Raw genomic sequence first — 19,160 nt, 5'->3', positions numbered from 1 at the left:
CTAAGAGATGAAGAAAAGTAGGGTTTAAGCTTTTCCTTATTTTCGTTGTATACAAATCTGCCCATTTATTAGTGACTACATCTCTGCCGCGCAGCTAAATTATCTGCAAAAGTTCTAGCACTTATCAAGCTCTAATTCCTGCTTCAGGCCTCCTGTTCTGACGTGGGGTTTCCTGGAGCTCTGTTAAGTGCTGTGCCATGGAGGGACACAGTCTTGAACATATCACTCCACTGTCCTGTGTGTGTGGCCAGCAACCATTTCGGGAAACTGTGGAAGTTTGAATATCAACCAACTTTGAATTTGGGTTACAGGATCTTGGAGAATTACCTTCCAGGTGGGATGCTAGACTCATTGCTTCATTTGTTCAGCAAAAAATGTATTAAGTACCTATTTTGTGACACTAGAGAGGATGGGATCACTCAGCATTTCCAAGATCATAGGTACCCCTAATTGACATCTCCTGTTGATTAGGACAATGAATGAACACTCAAGTAAATTACTTTTAGGGGGCCTTGAGAGGGGGACAGAACCGAATGTTGTTCTGAGGCCTCACCTCTAAGCTTCAGGAAACCCTATTGTAATTCATACCTCTAATGCCCAGGGTGCAACCAGTTTGAGGACCATTTCATAGAAGCAGTGAAGTGAAACTAGGACTTAGGACTGCTAGCCATGTCCAGCACAGTATGGGGTTGAGGCATTTCCCATTTAGACCCCTACCCCACACTTTACTTATCCCCTCAAACAGAAACGACCTATTTGGCATCATCATTCACTTTGTCAGATTTTTTTCCTCCTGAAAATTTCTAAGCAAGATCTAATTACACAGGAAATATCAAGGCTGACACTGTAGACTGTATATTAACCAACTAGATCTAATTTAAATCAATAAAAACAAAGACCTTGGTTTAATTTTCTTGTTGGCCTCCAGTGCACGCATAGCACAGTGCTTATCCCATAGAGGACATTTCATAAATGTTTACTGCATTGAAAAGAATTCCATGGTGAGGAATTTTTACATTGGGCTTTGTTTGGTTAGATGCAATTATTTGCTTGACATTTTTTCATTTGAAATGTTTTGAACCGGTGAATGGTAATACCAGGTGTAACAACTGATTTATTTAACTTTTTAAGCCAGGAAAATTTGCCCACCCGGCCAGCAAAATTCTGTCATCCAGTCTACTGATGCTTACTTTGATGCCAAATTTCAGCTTCTGTTGAAGTATTCATCAAGAGTGTTTATCTGAAACTGTATTAAAACTGTTTTATTTTATAATTTTTGCCCTTGGTCTCAACTTCCCTATTTGTGAAATCAACATATAATTGTCTATCCCCTAGGAATTGGCAGAAGGTATGTTATCTACCAATTAGGTATTACTATCACATACAGTTAGTATTACTCTGAATGCCAATGATTCAATATTCAGATGTATTTGAAATAAATTGTATATTGCAAACACTAAAGTACTGAATTTTTAAAAAATTATATATTTTGAAAACATACTCAGATTTAGAACTATCACAATAGCACACCTTCACACTGACATTTGAATTTATTATCCTGAGAGAAAACAAGGTGGAATTATAGCCAGGTACCAGGAATTACATGGAGCACACAAGAAGTCTCACTGGCCCTCACCGGTTTGGCTCAGTGGCTAGATCATCAGCCTGCGGACTTACGGGTCCCAGGTTCAATTCCAGTCAAGGGCATGTACCTTGGTTGCAGGCACATCCCCAGTAGGGAATGTGCAGGAGGCAGCTGGTCAATGTTTCCCTCTCATCAATGTTTCTAACTCTCTATACCTCTCCCTTCCTCTCTGTAAAAAAAAATCAATAAAATATATTTTAAAAAAGAAAATAAAGAAGTCTCACTGGCCACTGGCTCCCTTAAGGGAATGTGTGACACACATGAATGTCATAAGTCACATGGGTCACAGTGGAGGGAAAGGTTGCAAATTCCTGTTCTACAGTCATAGTCTTTACTGGGAAAATTTACATGCTACAGTAGGATTGTTCACCATGAAAAATAAGAGTTTCCCTGATAAGTTTTCAAATATATAATAAAAAAACTCAGTACTTTATTTAATATTGCTATTGCGCCTAGCCACCTACATTCCCTAGCCCCCTTTTCTGCCTTTATTCTCCTCCAGAGCACTCCTCTCCATTTGACATACTATATATTTTAATTATCTCTTTATATCTTCCTTCTAGAATATAAACACTCATTGAGGATAGGGATAATTGTCTTGTTTTCTACTGTTTCCTGAACTTCTACAACATTGTCGAAAGTAAAAATAAAGTGGTGATGGAAGAGAAACCATCAAATGTAGTGGTTAGTTTCTCTGTTTAATGAATTAGAAACAATTACAACATATTTCAAAGACTTGAATAATATATAAATTCCAAGAGCTTGTGAAGAAACACTTCTCAAATCAGTATCTTCTAAAGGAAAACTATACATCAATTGTCAGATGAGACAGTACTATTAACGAAACAATAGATTAGTAATTCTACTAAATGAGACTAATAAAACTTTCCTCTGAAATATAGTATTAAGAAGGGGGAAACTAGATGAATCCATTTTTAATTGGAGGCTAGCAGTAAAAATATTATAAAGTCTAATTTTATTTCACTAAAAAGTGATAAACTTGAATAATGCTGAACATGAATGGGTTCAGGAAATATATTTATTTTTAATTAAACTTTTTATTTTGAGATAATTGTTGATTCACATGAAGATGTAATAAAAAATTCAGAGAGATTCCATGTATTGATTACCCAGTTTTTCCCAATGGTAACATCTTGCAAAACGATAACACAATTTCACAGCCAGAATATTGGCATTGGTACAGTTAATACATACAACATTTCCACCACCACAAGAAACTCTCACATTGCCCTTTTATAGCCACATCTACTTCCTGTCCCAACTCCCTCCCTAACTCCTAGGAACTACTAAGGCATTAGACATTTCTATAATTTTGTCATGACAAGAATCTATATATATAAAAGCCAAGCTACGAGAACAACCGGAATGACCAGAACAACCAGAACAACTGGTCGCTATGATGTGCACTGTGGCCAGCCAACCTCCCATGGCCCCTCCCGCCAGACAGCTCGGCCCCCAATCAGCCACCCCCACCCCTATCAGGGGCAGGGATAGCTGGCCAACCTCCCGTGGCCCCTCCCCCTGCTGGCCTGGCCCTGGTCAGTCCCAATTGGGGTAGGCCAGCTGGACCCAGTTTTTCCTAATGGTAACATCTTGCAAAACTATAAGAAACTCTCACATTGCACTTTTATAGCCACATCTATAAAAGGGCAGGGGAGGGCAGTTAGGGGTGACCAGGCTGGCAAGGGAGGGCAGTTAGGGGTGACCGGGCCAGCAAGGGAGGGCAGTTGGGGGTGACCAGGCCTGTAGGGGAGGACAGTTAGGGGCAACCAGGCCAGCAGGGGAACAGTTAGGCATCGATCAGGCTGGCAGGGGAGTGGTTAAGGGGTGACCAGGCTGTCAGGCAGAAGTGGTTAGGGGCAATCAGGTAGGCAGGCAGGTGAGCAGTTGGGAGCCAGCAGTCCTGGATTGTGAGAGGGGTCCCAGATTGGAGAGGGTGCAGGCTGGGCTGAGGGACACACCCTCTTCCCGTGCATGAATTTCAAGCACCGGGCCTCTAGTGTTATATAAAAGGAATAACTTGTTCTAAGGTTACAGCATTTGGTTCTTTGAAATTGGCTTTTTTTTTTCATTCAGCATAATTCTCTGGTGATTCATATAGATTGTTGAGTGTATCAATAGTACCTTCCTTTTTATTAAATAGTACTCCATAATATAAATGTGCCACAATTTGTTTAATCATTTATGTGCTAAAGGACATCTGATTGTTTCCAGTTTTTGGCTATTATGAATAAAGCAGCTACAAATATTCATGTACAGATCTTCATATGAACACAAGTCTCCAATTCTTTGGGATAAATGCTCAGGAGTGCCATTGCTGGGTTGTATAGTAGTTGCATGTTTAGTTTTTGAAGAAACTGTGGAACTGTTTCTCAGAATGTCTATACTATTTTACATTCCCACCAGCAATGCACGAGTTACCCACTTTCTCTGCATTCTTGCCTGCATTTGGTTTTGTCACTATATTTTTATTTTAGCAATTCTGATAGTTATGTATTGATATTTTGGTGTGATTTAAATTGTGGTTGATGATATTGTACATCTTTTCATGGGCACTTTTATATACTTTCAGTGAAATGTCTGTTCATATCTTTTGCCAATTTTCCAATTGAACTGCTTGGTGTTTTTTTTATTATTGAATTTAGAAAGTTATTTGTATATTCTAAATACTAGTTCTTTATCACAGATGTGGTTTACAGATATTTTCTTCCAGTCTGGAGCTTGTTTTTTTATGTTCATAACAGGGTTTTTTTATAAGCAATTTTTTTTTCATTTTGATTGAATCAACCTCATCAATTTTCTTGGATTGATCATCCCTTTGGTGTCAAGTCTAAAAATTCTTTGCCTAGGTCTATATGCCAAATATTTTCTCCTACCTTTTTTTCTAAAAGTTTTATGGTTTTAAGTTTTATATTTGAATCCAAGATCCATTTTGAGTTAGTTTTGTATACGGTGTGAGACTTACCTCTCTATATGTCCCTTTATTCTCTCCTATTTACCATAAATGTCTTAAATATTTCCTCTGTAGAACCACATTTGACAGTGTTATAATTTTTGGCTGCAGCTATCAATTTTAATTTATAAAATTCAAGAGAAGGGAAACCTATTGTATTTACGTATGTTTTTGCTTACCATGTTCTGATGTTCCTTCTTTTACCATGCTCTTTCTGTTTAGAGAATTTTCTTCAGCCATTCTATTAGAGTGTGTTTGTTGCTGACAAATTATCTCTTTTTTCTTCATCTGAGAATTTCTTGATATTTAAAAAATTTTTTAATGTCTTAATTCCTAAAAGCTAATTTTGCTGGGTTAAGGATTCTGGATTGACAGTTCTTTTCTTTTAAGATTTGAGAGACCTTGTGCCACTCCTCTGGGCTCTATGTTTTTTGATGAATTATTTTTGAATTAGTTTTCCTCTTTAGGTAGAGTGTCATTTTTCTCTGTCTGCCTTCAATTTTTTTTTTTTTTTTTTTTTAGTTTTTAGAAGTTTAATTTTAATGTGTTATAGTGTGAATTTCTTTGGGCTATTTCTGTTTGGGGCTTGCTCAGCCTCCTGAATCTGTAGGTTTTTGCCTCTTACAAATTTGGGAAGTTTCCAGTAATTATTTCTTCAGGTCCTTTTTCAGTTCCACAATCTTTCTCTTCTCCTTTGGGACTCTGATAACATAAATGTTTATCTTTTGTTTTGGTTGCACTGGTTCCTGATACTCTGTTTTTTGTTTTGTTTTGTTTTTCCTATGTTCAGATTGAGTAATTTCTGTCTTCCAGTTGACTGATTCTTTCCTTTGTCCCCTACATTCTGCCCTTAAGCCTGTTCACTGAGATTTTTATTTTGGTTATTGTATTTCCCCCCCCCCAGTTTTCTAAAATTACCAATGGCTTTTTCTTTTTATATTCTATTTTATTTCTGAGGCTATTTTTAAAATCTATTTCAAGTGTGTTTATAATTGCTCATTGAAGCTTTTTTAATGGCTGCTTTAAAATCTCTGTTAGATCATTTTAACATCTCTCTCCTCTCAGTGTTGGCATCTTTTGATTGTCTTTTTTTTAAATTTGAGTTTGAGATTCATTCATTTGGTTGAGGTTCATTCCTTACTGAACCTTTTAAAGAACAATATCAGTTTCAGTTCTTTCTGCTTCTTGGTATAATAAGTAATTTTTAAATGAAAACTAAATATTTTTGTGTTATAAGGTTCTGGATTTTATTTAAACCTTCAATCTTAATTGGCTTTCTCTGAAATCACTTTGGCAGGAGAAGGGTGGACACTGCCTCCTTACAGCCAGGTGGAGGTAGGAAGTCAACATTCCATATTTAACCTACGTGGTCATCTGATGGAGGTAGGCTCTTCATTATTACTGGCAGGAGTGGGAGCTCATCTCTCCGTATGGTCTCCTCTGGCACCACCGGTGGAGGCCTCATTCCTGCTGAGTGCTTGTAAAACTCCTAACTCTTCATGAGACTTCCTCTGACACAAACTCAGTGGGGAGAGGCAGGGGTGTGTTGGTACTGCCGGGAGAGAATGGAAGTCCAGGCTCCCCATGTCATCTCAACTAATACACCAGGGGACTCGTTACAGACTAGCAGAGGTGAAAGTTCTGGCCCCCTACTAGACCCTCCCTGATACCATCTTGGGGGGTTGAGGCACCTCCTTACAGCATGAGAATGGTAATCTTGGTTCCTACTCAGCCTTTGTCCGTCTGGGTAGGGGTGGCACTTCAGAAAAGGGAAGTCTGGGAAGTAGAGAGCATGATGTCTAAAACTTTTTATTTTTGTCTTGCTAGTGTGCTCCTTTCTTGGTCTTTTAGTTTGAAAGAGTAGGCTTTTTATATTTTTTTTATCTGAGCTCCTTGCTGTCTCAGGTTGTTGCTTTTGCAGCAAGTCTAGGATTATATGAGGCAAAAAGAAAGCCCAGAGAACTCACACCATGTTGTTCTTCACATCCCAAAGTCCCTAGATGGTCTGCCCTTTCTTACCTCTCAGAATCTTCTCATGTTTGTTTTATATGTAAAGCCCAGGGAGAAATAGGGAAGTAGGAATAGAGGAAAATATCTCTACTTTATCTTTCTGGATGTGGAAGGCCAAACAATATATTTTATTCCATAAAATTGTCAAATAGATAAGTAGGTAGTTGTCAAACCTTCTGAAAAAAACATCTAGATCTGTGTTGTCCAATATGGCAACCACTAGCCATATGGGAGTATTTAAATTTAAATGAATTAAAATTAAACAGAATAAGAATCTAATTTCTCGGTTGTACTAGCAACATTTTGAGTGCTCAGTCATAGCTACATGTGTCTAATAGCTACCATATTGGACTGTGCAGATACAGACCATTTTAAACATCTCAGAAAATCTATTGGACAAGTGTGAACTAGACACTGAACAAAATGGCTCATGACACTAATAAATGTTGATTTAAAAAACAGGGGAAGAAATTAAAATATGAAACAGATTGGTGAATAAGTGACCTTATGAATTATAGGGATAAAAAGGATATGGATTTATTCACAAGGCAAATTTGCATAATGGACACCAACCTATTACCATACCATAGATTTTTAGTGATTCTAAGCTGCATGGGTCCATACCTATAACAATCCATTTTTCTATGAGTGGATGCAGTTTGGAACATTACTAGTTAATTGATGTGGCAGCTGAAATTAGTGTATATTTAACCTGACATTATATGTTATGTTACCTCGGATATCATCTGACAAGTTTTGGACATATTCATTTAACATCATTTTATAGTATTTGTGAAAGGGGATACATTCACTTTATAGAATTCATTTTTTTAAGAACAATAAACTGAAATGATATAGAAGCAATTTTAGTAAGAGAGTAAAATTTCAGAGCAGAAAAGCCCAAGTAAAGATAAAATATATATAAAAGTAAAAGGTAAAATGGCTAAAAATCATAAAGATTTCAGAACTAGAGCTTTTTGCTACTTATTTTATTCAATAACTTTTTATAACATGCGTGTTATCACAGTTCAGCCATCAATTTCAAATTGGCTTCATTACTTAATGGAAAAGTAAGGAAAAAAACTTAGCCCATTTCATTCTATATCTAGTTTCCTTCCCTATTTATATCATTCTAGAGGCCTGATGCATGAAAATTCATGTAAGAGTAGGCCTTCCTTCCCCCAGCTGCCGGCACCAGCTTCCCTCAGGCACCCGGGACCCAGGCTGGCTTCCCTCTGGCCCTGGCTTCATTAGGAAGGATGTCTGGAAGGACGTCTGGTCTAATTAGCATATTACCCTTTTATTATCATAGACTAGAGACTCAGTGCATGAAATTCATGCACGGGTCCCTCAGCCCGATCTGCACCCTCTCCAATCCGGGACCCCTTAGGGGATGTCTGACTGCCGGTTTAGGCCTACACCCTCTCTCAATCTGGGACCACTGGCTCCTAACTGCTCACCTGCCTGCCTGCCTGATCACCCCTAACCACTCTGCCTGCCTGCCTGATCACCCCTAATGGCCTCTGCCTGCCTACCTGATCGCCTCTAACCACTCTGCCTGCCTGATCACCCCTAACCACCTCTGACTGCCTGATTGCCCCTAACCGCCCCTACCTGCCTGCCTGATTGCCCCTAACTGCCTCTACCTGCCTGCCTGATCACCCCTAACTGCTGTCCCCTGCCGGCCTGATCACCCCTAACTGCTCTGCCTGCCTGCCTGATCACCCCTAACCACCTCTGTCTCAGCCCCCACCACCGTGGCTTTGTCCGGAAGGATGTCTGGAAGATGTCCGGTCTATCCTGTCTAATTAGCATACTACCCTTTTATTAATATAGATGACTATAAGTATCTTTTATAGTCATACCAGCCACATTGGACCCCTTATTATTTGGAAAAAAAGAAAAAAAAACCTTGCCCTCTCTGCTTCTCTGGTTAATTTATATCTTACCCTCATTAGTTTATTCCACACATATTTATCAAGTGCCTACATTAAGCCAGGAAATACTAGCATCAGAGTACATCCACCAACAAAATAAAGACCCCTGTCTAAACACATTCTAGTGAGGGGCAAATAAACAATACATATAATAAATAAATTAGAAGATGAGTGCTATGGAAAAAGAAAATGAACAGGTTAAAGGAGGATGAAATGGGAGGTTTGGGGCAGATTAAGTCACTGTTTCAGGATCATTTGTTGAAAACTCAGGTCTTCTAAAATGTTCATCTCAAATGCCACCTTCTCTATGAAGCCTCCTTAATATATTAGTTAAAATTTACTTCTCCCACTATGTTCCTTTAGCACTTCCTTTCTCTATTATAACACTTAGCATTCTTCCTTGTGTTAGATATGAATGCACCTGTCCTTTATTATCCTATATAATAAAAAGCTAATACGCAAATGGTCATCACATCCTCATGCTGTCATGCCGTAACAGCTTAGACACTCAACACTGGAGAGAGAGGAATGGGGACCAGCCAGGCTATGGCCTGGGAGAGAGTCAAAACGCCTGCCCTGTGGTCCAAGGTGCCAGTGGCTGCGCCTGTGCCTGTGGCCCAGGAGAGGGAAAAGCCACCTGCCCCACGGTCCTGGGCACCAGAGCCTGTGGCTGCGGCCCGAGAGAGGAACAAGCCACCTGCCCCGTGGTTCCAGGTGCCTGCGGCTGCAGCCTGGGCAAAGCCACCTGCCCACGGTCCCCTATGGCTGCAGCCGGCCCAGGCGAAGCTGGCCCATGTCCTGGGTGCCTGCGACCAGCCAGAGGGAGGGAAGCCCAGGTCCCGGGTGCCTGTGACCGGCTGGAGAAGGGGATCCTGGGTCCTGGGTGCGGGGCAAGGCAGAGGCAGTTAGGGGTGATCAGGCCAGCAGGGGAGCAGTTAGGGGCAATAGGCCAGTAGGGAAGCAGTTAGGGGCAATCAGGCAGGCAGGCAGAGGTGGTTAGGGGCGATCAGGCAGGCAGACAGGTGAGCGGTTAGGAGCCAGCAGTCCCGGATTGCAAGAGGCAGTTAGACATCCCCCGAAGGGTCCCAGATTGGAGAGGGTGCAGGCCGGGCTGAGGACCTAACCCCCCCCCCCCCCCCCCCGTGTATGACTTTCGTGCACTGGGCCTCTAGTCCTTAATAAAGATAATGTGCCTTATTAATCATTTTATCTCTTGCAGAGTCACACATAGTGGTTGGCTTAATAAGTGTTTATTGAATAATGAACTGTAAATTGAACATGAATTATAAAAGACCCAGATTATTTATAAAAGATAATCCTAATATTAGGATTCAAGTATATAAATTCAGCATGTAGTTATGGGTTGCCAGTCTCTGTCACACTTACATTGTTCCCTTCTGCTAATGTCTACAGGGCTAAATGTTTTGTTACAGAAAGTCTTTTTCTGCTCTTGCTGGAATTCTAAAAAAAAAACAACAACAAAAAAAAAAACTATATATCAACATGCCCAACAAATCAAGCAAAATAGTGGCATCATCAATAACATAAATTTGTCTTTAGAGCTGTCATACATTATCCATACAGCCTACTAAATTAACTGTTATGCTTCAGATTTTAGGCAACTTAACCAGCTCTGTTGTCTTTATATAATATCATGCTTTTATCTGTGAAAATATGATTTTTGTGAAATTGTCAATCTATATTTTTCTTTTCGTCAATGAATAAAAAAGCTACATTCTTTTCTATGTCTATCACAAAATAGACTGCTTTACATGCCCAAGAACCAGTAGAACTTGTTGGTTAAGAAATTGTATTTCTTACAACATAATAGTACACTATCCTGAAAGTGCTGTCATGAGTACTGAATAAAGCATAGTTATGAAATTGATTTTGATTACACATTCTGTAAGCATTGTAATCAATAAGTAAAAGACTTCCCCTAAACAATCACATAACTAAAGTCCATGTCATTTTTTCATTTTACTTATTTTAAAAAATGTTTTAGAATGTAAAAATTTAGTTATTGCATAGAGGGCATTTATAAATTCTTTTTAAAAATATGTTTTTATTGAATTTTAGAGAGAGAAGGAGAAGGAGAGAGAGAGAGAGAGAGAGAGAGAGAGAGAGAGAGAGAGAGAGAGAGAGAGAGATTCATTGCTTTACACACCCTGACTGATAATGGAATCTAAAACCTGGGTGTGTGCCCTGACCAGGAATTGAACTAGTGACCCTTTAGTGCATGGGACAATGTTCAATCAATTGAGCCATACCAGCCAGGGCTCATAAATTCTTAGTAATTCAAATAGAATGAATTGCTTGCATTAGTGATTAGTGTTGCTTTTTTGAACAGAGATGTGACAACATGAAATATTAATGACTATTCTACTGAAATTGTTGTTGACGAATTCTTGTGATGTTGCAGAATTTAAAACAAACCTCTTTTACAAAAGGGAATTTGTATTCTTAATATTTTTGTTAAACAGAAACACTAATGTTTCTATTAAACGTACTTATTTTTATCCTAAATGCACGTAATGCCATACATTTCTATTCAGTTTTATCCCTGATGTACAGAGAATTGCCATAGAGGATAACAGAGATTATTCCTTAAGATAAATAAGAAAGTTGATGAATTATAAGTGAGAAAGAGAACAGTAGTGAGTAGAAGAGAGAATTTGCAGCTTAAAAGCAGAACAAATGTAAAGGATGTACAGCATGATCATGAACAGGAGAAACCATGCCCATTCCCACTAGATTCAATGTTTATTTGCCTTAGAGTTTGGATCTTATGTGCTATTTCTATTTTCCCATGTGACTAATACAACACTATGTGTATTTGTATGTATATATAGGCCAGCAGGAAGTGCCTATTTAATTAATTTAATTACTTACACCAGGCCAGACAAGTTTGTCTTCTGGGCTGTGTGCAAATGATATCAAAACAAGTGATAAATTCGACAAAAATAAAAATTGCTATGTGAAATAACTTGAGACAATTTTAGTTGTTTGACTTCATTATTAAGGTTTTGACCATCAATTTGTTGTCATCCTATCTAATAAAGAGGGAATATGCTAACTGACCCTCATGCTATCGCAAAGATGGCGGCGCCCACAGCCACAAGGTGGTGGCACCCAGTACCCTCAGCCCTGCTGGGATGGCAGGTGCACAGCAAGGCCGGGCCCACCTGCCTCTGGAGTTCCCCAGTTCCCTCAGCCCCCCAGCCACCCAGGGCTGGCCCGAGGCGCAGGCAAGACTCGGATGGCGGCTGCCCAGCCGCCCAGGGCCATCTAAGGCTCAGGTAACCAGGGCCGGCCAAGGCTTGCGCTGCTGGCAGTGGCAGCAGCAGAGGTGTGATGGGGCGTCGCCTTCCCCTGATTACCAGGTTGCCTCCTGCTCCAAGGGCTCCCAGACTGTGAGAGGGGGCAGGCTGGGCTGAGGGACCCCCCCCTTCAGTGCATGAATTTTCATGCACTGAGTCTCTAGTCCTATATAATAAAGAGGTAATATGCAAATTGACCATCACTCCAACACACAAGATGGCCGCCCCCATGTGGACACAAGATGGCCACCACAAGATGACCAGCAGGGGAGGACAGTTGGGAGGGACCAGGCCTGAAAGGGAGGGCAGTTGGGGGTGATAAGGCCTGCAGGGGAGGGCAGTTGGGGGGAACCAGGCCTGCAGGGGAGGGCAGTTGGGGGCGACCAGGCCTGCAGGGGAGGGCAGTTGGGGGCGACCAGGCCAGTAGGAGAGAGCAGTTAGGGGTGACCAGGCCTGCAGAGGAGGGCCATTGGGGGGAACCAGGCCTGCAGGGGAGGGCAGTTGTGGGCTATCAGGCCTGCAGGGGAGGGCAGTTAGGGGTGACAAGGCCGGCATGGGAGGGCAGTTAGGGGTAAAGAGGCCTGCAGGGGAGGGCAGTTGGGAGGGAGAAGGCCTTGCAGGGGAGAGCAGTTGGGGGGGGGGGGGACCAGGCCTGCAGGGGAGGGCAGTTGGGAGAGACAATGCCTGTAGAAGAGGGAGTTGGGGGTGACCAGGCCTGTAGGGGAGGACAGTTAGGGGTGACCAGGCCAGCAGGGGAGGGCAGTTAGGGGCAATCGGGCTGGCAGGGGAGCAGTGAGGCATCGATCAGGCTGGCAGGGGAGTGATTAGGGGTGATCAGGCTGGCAGGCAGAAGCGGTTAGGGACAATCAGGCAGGCAGGCAGGCAGGCAAGCGTTTTGGAGCCAGCAGTCCTGGATTGTGAGAGGGATGTCCGACTGGGATCGGGCCTAAACGGGAAGTCAGATATCCCTCAAGGGGTCCCAGATTGGAGAGGGTGCAGGCTGGGTTGAGGGACACACACACCCCCCACCCCCGTGCATGAATTTTTGTGCACCGGGCCTCTAGTATTATTATAAGTTTAAAGTTTAAGTGGGCCAAATCTATATTTGATTAATCTTCTTGTAAAAAAATGTCAGCATTAGTATCTTTCATAACAGTTATTTTCTTATTAAAATGTATTGTTAGATGGGAGGGCAATGGGGGGATAAGGACACATATGTAATACCTTAATCAATAAAATAACAAAATGTATTGTTAGACACATTTTTCAAAGACCAAGTATGTTTATATATATGTGCAAAATTTAAATTAGGTGTCTGTCAACACAGAATGAATATTTTAGTGCTTAGCTGCTGAAATACACACATACACACACACTAAATTTATAAGTTTAGAGCTTATAATAAATGAGCTTGTCTATAGAAAGGATACAACATGGTGACTCAACAGAGGATATTTCATTTGCATAAAAATGAAAAGAATTCTAATAAAATTGTTAACAATATATGTATTTCTTTTAGCTATACAATTTCTTTCACTACTGAATTCTTAATTAGGGGTGTGAATTCCTCTTCATCTTTAAGATGTTCTGACTTGCTACTAGTTTATCAGTAAACATTAGCTGGGTGTTGTCATGGTAAGAGAAAAAAAATGTTTTTAATCTGTCCTCATAAGCAGGCCCACTGCTGTCAGCAGATAAGAGAGCAGAAACAAGGTACAGTGTTGAAGTATGAAAAACTAAAAGGTTAAAAAAAAGCATACTTATCCTTTAAGAATAATTTCCTTGAATATTATTTTTAGAGCAACATGCAAATAATATAATTGAAGGTCAACAAAGTGCAATTTGAAAATATAATTTAAGAAGTGGGTACATAAATATCGGGTCACACTTCTTAAAGATTTTTCTGAGGAAAGACCTATCATAGGAACTTCTCTTTTAAATTTAAAGATCAGCACAGTCAAATTTAGCTTTGCTTATCTAGACTCTGATCGATTTAACTCTCCCCTCAAAGCATTCGTCTTTAATTCCTTTCTGTGAATCCAAAACAAAACAAAAACTCAAAACAAACACATTTCAAAATGTCAATTCAAAGTGGCATTTATTAAATAGGCACTTTAATTTAATTTAATAAGTGTTTATCACCTATAACGTGCCTAATGTCGGGCTATGTATGCATTGCAATTACTTAAAATGAAAACCATACACTGTATTTTGTTTGACAGTTAAGACTTCTATACACTGGCCGATTAAAGAACACAGTATTCTAGGCTTTATACGCAAACAAAAATGTTTTCATGGTTCAGAGAAATGATGGATTATTATGAAGTAGGAAGTTGGAAAAATCTTCCTGGAGGAGGTAAGTTACTAGGAAGTTGGATAAGCTGTACATGTCCACAGGGGATGAGGAGGAGGGCAAACCAGAGTTCAAGTTCTGGGAAACAGCAAGAGCAAAAGGAAAGGGGTGAGATAGTTGAGCCTGTGGCAGATAACAGCCTCTTAGAGCACATCTGTTTGGAGTGGTGGGAACCCACCCTTTGCTGTAGCCTCAGACTATGCTTTCAGATTTACTTCAGGTTTCAGAGTTCTCACCTCTCATCTGTCTTTATCTTGTTGATATTACTTATGGCATTCTCTTGTTTATGCTGTCCAGATTTTACCTTTTCTAAAAAATAAATTTTTTATTTTTCAATTATAGTTGACATACTATATTGGTTTCAGGTATACAACATGGTAATTAGACATTTACATAACTTAAGAAGTGACCACCCTGATAAATCTAGTACCCATTTGTACCACACATAGCTATTACAATATTATTGACTATATTACTTATGCCAAACTTTACACCCCCATGACTATTTTGTAAATACCAATTTGTATTTCTTAATCCCTTCCCCTTTTTCACCCATCCCCCCAACACCCTTCCTATTGAGCAACCGTCATAATGTTCTGTTTATTTATTTATTTTTTAGATTCCACATCTAAGTGAAATCATATGGTATTTGTCTTTCTCTGTCTCACTTATGTCACTTAGCATAATACCCTCTAGGTCCATCCATGTTGCAGATGGTATCCTTTTGTTCTAAGTTTTCTGCTCCAGAATTATAATATCCTTTCTTATAATGCCATACCCTGAGCAGTGGCCTATTTCCTGTTTTCTTCAGTTACCTTTCTTTTTTTAAAAAATTTATTTTTATTGATCTCAGAGAGGAAGGGAGAGGGAGAGAGAGAAACATCAGTTAGAGAATCATTGATCGGCTGCCTCCTGCATGCCCCTGCTGGGGATCGAGCCCACAACCCAGGCATGTGTTCTGAACTTGAATCGAACCTTGATCTCCTGGTTCATAGGTGAATGCTCATCCATTGAGCCATGCTGGCTGGGCCAGCTACCTGTATTTCTTCCCTGAAGACTGTCCTCAAAGGTCCAGAAAACCATCCAGGTTTAAGTTGGCCAATGTGCTTAAGTTCCACAAATCTTCATTAAGCGCTTACTAGGAGACCCGCATATTCAGAGATAAAGAAGTCATGGTTCTCGCCCTCATGAAGCTTTCAGGCAGGTAAAGCTCTTCCTGCCGAGTCTGCCTATATTGTTCTCTATTACAATTACAGTTTAATGTCTTCCAAAACAGAAAATAAATAAAATCAATGATAAATGCAAAGAAGCCCAATACCCCAAGTAAGAATCAATAGATTATATCTGTGAAGCATCTGCGATGAAAGGGTGGCATGGCTGAGTAATTTGGGCCCCAGCTCTCACTTCAAGTATAACTTAGAACAGTGGTTCTCACCTTTTTAATGCCGTGACCCTTTAATACAGTTCCTCATGTTGTGGTGACCCCCAACCATAAAATTATTTTCGTTGCTACTTCCTAACTGTAATTTTGCTACTGTTAGGAATCGTAATGTAAATATCTGTGTTTTCCGATGGTCTTAGGCGACCCTGCTAGTGGTTCTCAACCTGTGGGTCGCGACCCACAGGTTGAGAACCGCTGCTGGAGAGCCTAAGACAGATATTTACATTACGATTCAGAACCGCAGAAAACACAGATATTTACATTACGATTCATTAACAGTAGCAAAATTAGTTATGAAGTAGCAACGAAAATAATTTTATGGTTGTGGGTCACCACAACATGAGGAACTGTATTAAAGGGTCGCGGCATTAAAAAGGTTGAGAACGACTGACTTAGAACAAGATGATATAGGAAAAGGGGAGGGGAACTGGCATTTCTTGATTACCTACTATATGTCCATCACTATAATTGGTATTGTGTACTGAATCCTCAGAGATCACATCACCTCCCAGCTTCCACTTCAAAAACAAACATAAAACCAGAACCATCACCAAAAACCAAATAAAAGAAAACACATTCTTCCTATATTAAGATCTCCCAACCTCAGGTGCAGGTAGCTTAAGTTTGAGATTTCAAACACATCTGAAATTTGAGCCTGGTTTCAACCCCCCACACTCTACCACTTACTGGATTTTTTTTACTATTTATTCATTTACTAATACTCACTGCATGCCAGGCACGTTGCTTGGCACTGGGTTTTAAGAAAACAATGTGACATGGTCCCTTCCCTTAAAAGCTCTGACAATGCACTGAAGGGAGACAGACATATAAGGAAGCCTTATCATTCAGAGGTAAGTGTAGCTCTGGGAGTCTGTGAAGCACAGTGTGGGGTACAAGTGAGTCCGCTGTATCCAGATCTGGCAGACAGCAGAGGTCAGGAAAGATTTCACAAGGGAAGTGGCCCTGGAGTTTCATAGTCACCCAGTGAGTCTGGTGATGGTGAGCGAGAACAAGATATTCTAACTTGAGCAGTGGGGCCTGAAACAGTTTGGTAAGAAATGGAAATGGTTCATGGCTGGAGTGAAAGAGCTCCAAGTCAGGGTTAATAATATCCACTTCCCTTGTTAGGGGATTTAATGAATAACATATATACTGTGTTAAACATAATGTTAACGTAGGTGCTCAATAAATCCTTCTATTGTTCCTCTTTTGGTTTGTTTGATCATATCAACTTCTAGCTCTGACATTCCATGATTCTTACCAGACTGCATGGGTTCTATTGTGTATTGGTTTATACACTGTCCAGCACATTGTGCATGTTAAACAAACAGTCTCTACGACGGCTGGCAGAAGCCTGAGTAAAAGAGGATAAGTGGTTGAAACAAAAGCTGAACTAAGCTTCAATCCTTTTGTCTCTTACAGTAACTTGCATAGCGTTTTGCATGTGCATATGTGAATGGTGTGGAAGTGTAGAGTTCAACACATTGAGGCAGAATTCAGGATTTTTCCATGGGAGCTGCTAACCTGCTTCTAAACCCAAAAAGCTGCTTTTCTGTCCCCAGAAGAAGTTTCTAAGATCATAATATCAACCATACAGCCAGGAGATTTGAAGTCCACATACCATAATAGAATAACCTTTAGAGCTCATTTCTATAGAGCTTACAGTCAACTCTATTTCCATTCCCAGTCCCCCCTCTGTCTTTATTATATGGTTGTGTACATATCTGTATCTCCTCCCCAAAGAATATAAACTCCTTGAAACCTTGACTTGTCTTATTCAACTTTGCCTTGCCTAGTCACCACCCCAATTCACAGACTATCCTACCCATTGTAGATATTCAGCAAGTATGTGTTAAGTTAAAAAAAATCGCACCTGGTTAATCAGAAGGTAAAGATAATCTCACTTATTATCTCGTAGTGTTCCCTGAGCTCTAGCAGCACACTCACGTGTGAGTGATGTGGCCAGAGGGCATAGGAGGGGACCCTACTACCTCAGATTGTAGCTATCATATCACTTACTGCACGTTTTAAGGAAAGTCTGCCTGGTGTAGTGGTTAAGAGTATGAGCTTTAAGCCATTTTACCTGTTTTTGAACCTTGTTACAAGTCACCTAACTTCTCTGTGCATTAGTATTTTCTCATCTGCAAAATAGGAGTGATAATCTGAAATGCTATCTGATAGCATCGTCATGAAGGTTTACTGAGTTAATACATGTGATGCACTTTAGAATAGCACTGGGCTATCACAAGTGCCTAGAATTAGTTATTTTACACTCTGCTAAAGTTTTATAGAAACGTAACCGGGAGCTGGGTAGTAATCAGCCATAGGAAGGAAATGCAAAGGGTATTAAGAAGAGGGAGGTTAGGAACATATCCAGGAATGTGACTATAATCCTAATTTAGGACAAATAACTTCCTTAGGCAGAAAAATATCCCTGTCATGAAGTGTGAGGCTGAGGTGCTGTGTACCTGGTGGAACCCATTCACCTGGGTGAGGGATCCAAGTCTCTCTCTTGGTGGTGAAGTAGCCTGCCTCTTGAAGTCTTTTTTTTTTATAGGCACGGTCAAGTTGTAGGAAAATTCTATCATAAAAAAGCATATCATGTCAAATGAGTTATTTTTCTTATTAAGAATATTTGTGAGCAGGTTGATATTTTAAATACTATAAGATTGATTTTTCTTAGATATATATAAAATTTATAAGGTATAGTGATAATGTCAAATACTTTAAATAGAAGATATAGTGATAATGTCAAATACTTTAAATAGAGGATTTAAATATCAGTGATATAAAAAGCCAATTCTTTTAATAATGGACACATATTCTTTAATGGATTTTAAGACTTTTACTTTTTTGGATAGCAAAGATTTGTGCGTTTAACTAGGTACATAGCAATTTTAGGCAAGGAGAATAACATTTCTAGTAGTAAAATATTATGAAGCTAATAATAGAAGACACATCATCAAAGGAAAACAGTGACTTGTGAGAAAAAAGGACTAATCAGGCATTGGAAATGATGACTTATAAAGGTAATTATGGCACTGGACTAAGCCTTTCGGGATATTTTGTTATCTGTCAGAGAATATTGCGCAGTTAACATTCTGTGGAGATCAGAAGCTATTCAAATTTTATTACATGCTTGGTGAAAAATTAAAGAACACATTGCTTGGTGTTACCCATAGTTTTAGAGTGTGTGTGTGTGTGTGTGTGTGTGTGTGGTCTATGCCTTAGACCAGTGGTCGGCAAACTCATTAGTCAACAGAGCCAAATATCAACAGTACAACGATTGACATTTCTTTTGAGAGCCAAATTTTTTAAACTTAAACTTCTTCTAACGCCACTTCTTCAAAATAGACTCGCCCAGGCCTTGGTATTTTGTGGAAGAGCCACACTCAAGGGGCCAAAGAGCCGCATGTGGCTCGCAAGCCGCAGTTTGCCGACCACGGCCTTAGACTAATCATCAACTTCCGTATCAGACAT

This window comes from Eptesicus fuscus, chromosome 2 (assembly GCF_027574615.1).
Source record: "Eptesicus fuscus isolate TK198812 chromosome 2, DD_ASM_mEF_20220401, whole genome shotgun sequence".
NCBI classification, from domain to species: Eukaryota; Metazoa; Chordata; class Mammalia; order Chiroptera; family Vespertilionidae; genus Eptesicus; species Eptesicus fuscus.
The sequence above is the reverse complement of the archived record's forward strand: the minus strand, read 5'-3'. Positions refer to the sequence as shown.